Genomic DNA, 7,940 nt, shown 5'->3' on the forward strand with positions numbered 1-7,940 from the left:
TATTGCGTGCGACCAAGAAGAAGACAAGTATGTGAAAAGTGGGTAAATACATTCTCACCCACACATGTGAAATGGACATATTCAACGGGAATCACTTCAACTTGGATATTAACTTGATTTCTCTTGTACTTATTCCGCATATCGAAGCGTCCATAAGGTATACAATCAAAGAGTGCATTACATCGGTCCACCAGGAATATGGCCATACCATTACGAAAAGAAAGGCATTTCTCGGGTGCAAACGAGCGTTTGAAATTGTCTACGGTAATTGGGATAAGTCATTTGCATCTCTGCCAAAGTACATGGCCGCACTGCAGCACTTTAACCCCAGGACAGTTGTTGAATGAAAGCTTGAGCAGAGTCTGGGAACACCAGAATACATATTCAATTACGTGTTCTGGGCGTTTAAGCCAGCAATTAATGGTTTTTTGCATTGCCGGCCAGTAATATCCATAGACGGAACTCATGTCTATGGAAAGTACGATATCAAGCTATTGATAGCTGTGGCAGTGGATGCTAATGGACAGATATTTCCTCTAGCTTTTGCTGTTTGTGCCAATGAAAGCACAGAGACGTGGACGCTGTTTTTGAACCACATGAAAGAGCACGTTGTCAAACAACGTTCAGGTATTTGTCTAATATCTGATCGGTACGGTGGTATATTAAGTTCTGTGAAGAACTTGTCTGCATGGAAAGAACCTTATGCATACCACCGTTACTATGTGAGGCACTTTAAGGCCAATTTCCAGAAGGCATATCCCAACAAGGATCTACATGATTTGATGTGGATGGCAGCAACATACCACAAACAGCATAAATTCCGGAGGCATATAGATTCTATCAGGCAAGAAGACGAGGCATCCTATCGTTGGTTAATGCGACATGACCCTGAAAAGTGGACGTTGCATGCGGATGGTGGCAGACGATGGGGAATTCTTACTACAAACGTGTCAGAGTCCTTCAACGGGTTATTGAAGTCGGCAAGAGGATTGCCCGTCACAGCCATGGTGCGGATGTCGTTCAAGCAGATAATGGAGAGGTTTGTTCAACGGTCTTGCAGCTGCAACGGAATTGATGGAGAGGGGTGTTGAATTTATGCCAGTGCCTATGAAGAGATTTGAGAAATACAGACGGCGAGCATATTGGCATTCATTTTTGCAGTATGATAACGAAAGAGGTGTTTTTGAAGTTCGCACCGCTATCCATAATAGTCGGGGTAATAATGTACATACTGTAAATGAATCTGTAAGGTTATGCTCCTGCGTGAAATGGTCCATCTACCACATGCCTTGCTCACATGCCATCAAGTGTTTTCAACGTGTTGGTTATGCGGAGACCAACTATGTTGATCAATAATATAGTGTTTCCAAGTACCTAAACACATATAGTGGTCAGTTGCAGCCAGTGGGTGCTGAGCATTATTGGCATCCGAAATCATTTAAAATGGTGTGTAACAAGTCCTATTTGCGTAAAAGACAGGTGCAGAAGAGAACACGTATACGGAACCAAATGGATGTTAGTGACACCGTTTATGCGCGCAAATGTGGTATATGCTCGCAAACAGGACACGACCATCGTAAATGTCCTTCAGCTGGTTTGGGTGGCAAAACTAATCAAGCTCGTGGTGGGTGTTCTTCTAGTGTACCTAACTACCCATGAGTTGATGTTATAATAATTAGTTATTATATCTATGTTGTAAGATTTATGAAATAAAATTATGCTTGTTAACTATTATTTATACTTTCCCATTTTACCTATTTAAATAATAATTTAATAAAATTATCTGTCTATTTATTATGTGTGCGTTGTCTTGTCGAACTGAAAAAGCTGACCAGCTGACATAAAGTTGTCTTGTCAACATCATGATATTTAACACGCAAAGTATAGCACCATTAGATAGTCCGTTATGTGTGTGTTGTCTTGTCGAACTGAAAAAGCCGACCAGCTGACATAAAGTTGTCTTGTCAACATCATGATATTTAACACGCAAAGTATAGCGCCATTAGATAGTACGTTATGTGGGTGTTGTCTCGCCTATAAATAACGGGCTCATTGTAGTTATGTTGTGTGCTCAAAATTTACTAAAAGCAAATATTTTATTAAAGGTAAGGTTTTTTTTACTAAAAGCAAATATTACACAAATGGCTCAACCTCTTCGTCCACCAAAGTGCAACTGTGGAAAAGCATGCTTGATGCAAAATTGTTGGGACGGTGGTGAAGTAGGACGCCGCTACTGGCACTGTATGAACCAGTTTTACAAGGTTCCCGGCGAACCTATTTGTGATTTTCAAGAATGGCTTGATGAACCATGTTATCAGGAATGTTACAGAGAACAACTACAGTTTCTTCATAATATGTGTTTAAGACAACAGGAACATGAAAAAGAAAGCAATAGAATTATTGCAGACTTGAGGGCGAACCTGAAGGAGGTGGGAGAAGAAAAATGGAAAACACAATGGAATTGTGAAGCACAAAAGGATCGAAAAAAAATATAAACTGAAACTTGCGGAGGTGAAGGCGAAACTGAAATAGGTAGAAGAATAAAAAGAACAACTGGAAGAACGATCTAAGTGGTAGAATAAATAGCAACCGGGGCTAAACATTGGCATGTATGTGTTTAGTGTATTTTTCATATTTCATGTATTTTTATTATGTTGGTCTGCTATGTTTGTGTTTGTGATTGTGTTTGTGCTGTAGTAATGTTTTCCTTGTTTGTTGTACTAAATTTTATTTTAATTGAAGTAGAAGTTAAGTTTAAGTGCTTGTGTTGTACTATATTTTATTTTAATTGAAATGGAAGTTAAGTTTAAGTGCTTGTGTTGTACTAAATTTTATTTTATGAAACTATCAAACGAATGGAGAAATAAAAAAAGTAATGTGCATATTCGATTAACTAATATTGTTAATGTATACAAAAATATTATTTACACCATGTCAATGTGTCCGCATCCGGTGTGTCTCAATGCAGTCGCTGGCCTAAGGCGCATCCCCTCCCACCCGGGTACGCTATCAGGATCATCATCATCAAGTCGTCTCCTTATAGCCGGATGTGGCGCAGGATGACATGTATCGGTGGCGCTGTCAGCTCCAGTAAAAGGCTACAGAATAATATGAAACTTAGTATAGAAAACTACATAACAATTCACAACAATTTATATTGTCTTACCATCATCGTCTCTAGATCCTGAATGTAGTCATCTGTCGCTGCATCGCATGAAACCTTAAAAAAGAAATTAATAAAGTTAAAGAAAATAAATAAGTTACAGTTAACACAAATTCAAATTCAATACTAATAAACTCATACATGCGCATGTGATGTGGAGCCATAACTCAGTCGGCGCCCACTATAAAAATCTCGGGTTGGTCGATCCTCAACAGTTGTAGGTGGGCCTGGGAAGTATCTACCCCAATCTACTCCTTGAATATCCGAGCCCGTGATCAATAATTGACCCGATGGGATCACCTGCGATGGCACTGGAGTGCGATAAATTCCAAGGCTGTAAGACGGCATGTCCGTCTCATGCATGCCACCTGCCATATCAGCATCAACATCATCAGCAGGAGCCTCAACGCCCACTTGCTGGGGACCACCTCCTCTCCGCCCACGACCACGTCGTCCGGCACCACCAGCTCTTCGGCCACCACTAGCTCGTGGGATACCACGACCCCGATGGTACTGCACTGGGTACATATAATCAGCCTCGTATGCCAAACGCTAATCCGATCGGGCTCGCTGCAGTGTCTGGGCAGCCACATCCATGAATCAACGACTATACTCCTGCATGGCCACATGATCGTGGACATAACTCTACATCTGCTGCCCCATATGATAGATGGTATGCAATCCAATCGCCTGCACAAAGTAAAAAATATAAACTACATATTTGGCACTAATTATAGTTGTATAACTAATAATAACAGAAAACATACCAGGGCCTCGTGTCTCCCGGCGTATGGGACGTACCGACCGTGTGCCTGATGAACTGGGTTCCCGATAAAAAGTCGGGAAACAGTGCGGTACCATGCCATATAACGTGGAATAGGAAAGTGTTGCGGAGGTGGGGTCAAGTCCCCTCGCCTGTCCCAGGTACCCAACTGCTCGTTAAGCCATGCTATAAATGTGTCGTCCGCCCTGGACCGATCATCCCTCTCATAATGTAAAGCATGCCATGCAGGCGGAGTCGGTATAGGTTGCGGCAGGCCAAACTGATGAAATACCCGCTCGGAGGCATGGTGCTCGACAATATCGAGGCATATGAGCGGGACAGAAGCCCTCCAAATATGTCGGCCGAACATGCAATACGCTGGCAGGGTACCTATAACCTCATCGTTGTACGGCGTCCAGATGAACTATCAAATAAGAACACAAACCGTTAGTATGCACAACACTAAGTTAATCTATAACAAGTAAGTTTAGTTATATATTCACCTGTGCGTCTTCCAGAAGATCCAACACATCCCTGCAGAGGGGGAGATTATGATGGGCATCATACTCTCGTGCAAGATTACGACGCATAACCCACCTATAGGCTAGAGGGAGTTGCGAAATTTCTACATTAGCCGGTAGTTGTGGTAGAGGTGGCTGAAACTGCAGAAATCGCTCCCAAACCCAAACTTAACATACAAAGTTGACGTAAAGTATAAGATTAACTATAACTAGGTAGAATTGTAACTAATGGACATATTATTTGAATATGTTGTCACCTGTAGAAGCGACAGAAAGCTACCAACGTCTTTCTGTGTGCCGATGCAAGCCCGGCACATCTGCCTGTACAGATATGAGATGACAGCACCACCCCAGCTGTACAAAGATGTATCCTCGAACCGGGCAATATGATGCAGAAAACGGAGGCTCACTAGGTTCCCCGAAGTGTTCGGGAACAAGACCCCCCCCAATAAAAGGAGCAACAGCAGCCTCGTATATCGCTGTACATCCACCTCCGCAGACTCATCGGTGATAGTATGGTGGATCTGCACTAGGTGGTCTTTAATGGGGACCAACTGTATACGACTGGACCCAGACGCTACCGCCTCGTCCTCCGGCATGAAACCCGTGAGCATGTGTAGCATATCCCAATATGCCTTCCGCGAATAATATCTCATGGTCGCAGGCAGTAAAACTGGCAAGCCATCAGCGGACAGGCCATATAAAATCTCAGCGTCCTGGAGTGTGATGGTGGCCTCGCCGATGGGCAAATGGAAAGTGTGCGTCTCCGGTCGCCACCGCTCAATCAAGGTCGTGATCAAAGCATAGTCGAGCTGTATCCGGCCAATCCTAATAATCCTATATAATCCCATCTCCTCCAAGTAATGGACCACGCGGGGATGTAGAACGCGGGGAGGACTCAAAAACTCCCACAATAGATCCACTCTCCTAGCCCGGAAAGTCTGCGTAAGCAACTGTCTGTCCTATATATACTCGGATCTATGCTGGGGCTGTAGGGCTAATAGATCCAACGTCCGGGGGCCGGGATGTATAGTCGCGTCCATGTCGTCAACTGTAAATTCATATTTTTTAATAACTTAATTGTACAAATTATATATATATTTATGGGTTCAGGGCTCGATATTTTGAGGACCAGTGACACTAAACTATCATTAATAATTATGTGTTTTTATTATAATTTAAATTCATATTTTTTAATAACTTAATTGTACAAATATATATATATATATATATATATATATATATATATATATATATATATATATATATATATATATATATATATATAATTATGTGTTTTTATTATAATTTAAATTCATATGTTTTAATAACTTAATTGTACAAATTATATATATATATATATATATATATATATATATATATATATGTGTGTGTGTGTGTGTGTGTGTGGATTTTTATACAATTATTAACTTAATTGTACAAAGTTTGCATTTTCAACAACCAGTATAAGTTACTTAAACAAAAGGAATTCTAAGCTAAAATACTACACATTACTACGCTACAAGGCTCTAAATTTTACTACGCTATAAGGGTCTACGTTTTACTACGCTAAAAAGGTCTGGATTTTACTACGCTAAAAAATAATCTAAACTAACCATAAGCAACAAATAAATTTAATTGCAAATAAAATACAAAACGGCATGAAAACTAAGCATAAACAACAAATAAATTTAATTGCAAATAAAATACAAAACGGAATGAAAAAACATATATATAAATCAGGATATTAACAGACAAATTTATTTTACTAATTTATATTTTTTTAGAAAACACTAATATTAAATTCGGATAAATTTAACATGCTAGTTTCGAAAAAAAGGCAAACCGAAATAGAACACATACAAATCAAATAATATACATTATTATAAATGTTTCAACTTAAAATAAATCGAAATGCCTCGATTTAGAATTTTGGCAAAGCAAAAAGATTAAAATTTTGACTCCGGAATTGTGAATCAACAATAACAGGAAGCTCTACTCGAATGTGGTACCCTTTTTCTACGGCTTTTATGTGTCGGGGGACCCAATTTTATTTTATTTTTTAAAAAAAAATTGGTAGAAACGGGGTATTTGGTGGGGGACCAAGAAAGATGGGGGTTTAAATATGGAGGATGAATCGAGATGGAAGACGGAGGGGTATAAAATATCTATGTATAGCGCCACTATACCTGGCGCTATACATTAATGATGTATATATAGCGCCAGGTATTGTGGCGCTATACTTGGCCATGTCAGCTTTTACAGTATAGCGCCACAATACCTGACACTATACTTTAACGGTGCCGTTACTGTTAGTATATAGCGCCAGGTATTATGGCGCTATATATAAAAAGGTCATTTTTTTATCACCTATTTGTGTAGTTTGAGTCCAAAAGAACCACATTTTGGTACCGGACTCCTTTATATAGTAGGGGTGTTTAACCAAAAATCTGAGTCTTTGGTCAAAGCTAGAAAGAAATTCGGGTTACTGATAATCAGGAGACGAAAATAAAATATTTTTGAGAATGACGGTAAAGCAGTAAATAGTTTTGTATTTCAGTAAGATCTCAATCGTATTTCGTGTCCTTACAGATGTTGAGTCTTTCCCCTTTTATAGTTGATTCTAGGAGAAGATATAATGCCTTTGTCTTAATGAGGCAATTATGAGCAATAAATGATATTTAAAAGAAACGTTACACAATCATTTCTATTTAATTCAGATTCTCTAACGTATTTGACATTTAATGCTGTATTTAAACTCTTTTACGTCATCAGATTCGTATCTTCAACTTCTTCTGATCTTTGATCTTTAAACGACTCGAATAGGTACGAGACTCGTACCTATTTTAGTAACGGTCCACACCTATGTTGCTTTCTTTTCCCCCTATCTGTTGTCGCCCGTGCCTCTTGGCTATTTGTTGCGTTTTGACCTTTTGACCAGTCCATGTATCATGACACGTCATCTTCAATATTCAGACTCAGTTTTTTCCCAATACAGATAGTCTCCCCACTTTTCATTTATTTATCCATTAAATATTTGGGAAGTGGACCTTCACAAAAAGGGAATTTTTTGCTGTAATCAATGCTATGATAGTACTGACGCCCTAGTTGTCTTTTCTATTTAATGCTCTGCACACGTGTCACCTTCCGATTGGTTTTGTAATTCTGCAGCCTTTTTCCAAGGTTTATTCATCCCTTATATTCACGAAGCGATAGTTTCCTTTATTATAGGCTTTCCATCATTACACTTCTTTGCTTGACGGTTGCTATTATATACATATATATCCTTTTTCCCTTTGTCCTTTTCTTCATAAACCCTTAACAGATCCTTTACTCTTTATTTCTACTCCTTTCTCCTTGAGTTCATCCTTTTCTCTGCAATGGCATCTCCGAATCCTAACCCTAAAAGAATCCCAATTCTTGATAGTTTCCCCAATGCCCCTGTAAGACATAGAAGAGGAAGAGGAGGCAGGCTTCGTAGCCTAGGATCCGT

The sequence above is a fragment of the Nicotiana tabacum genome, chromosome 21, assembly GCF_000715075.1.
Source record: "Nicotiana tabacum cultivar K326 chromosome 21, ASM71507v2, whole genome shotgun sequence".
NCBI lineage: Eukaryota > Viridiplantae > Streptophyta > Magnoliopsida > Solanales > Solanaceae > Nicotiana > Nicotiana tabacum.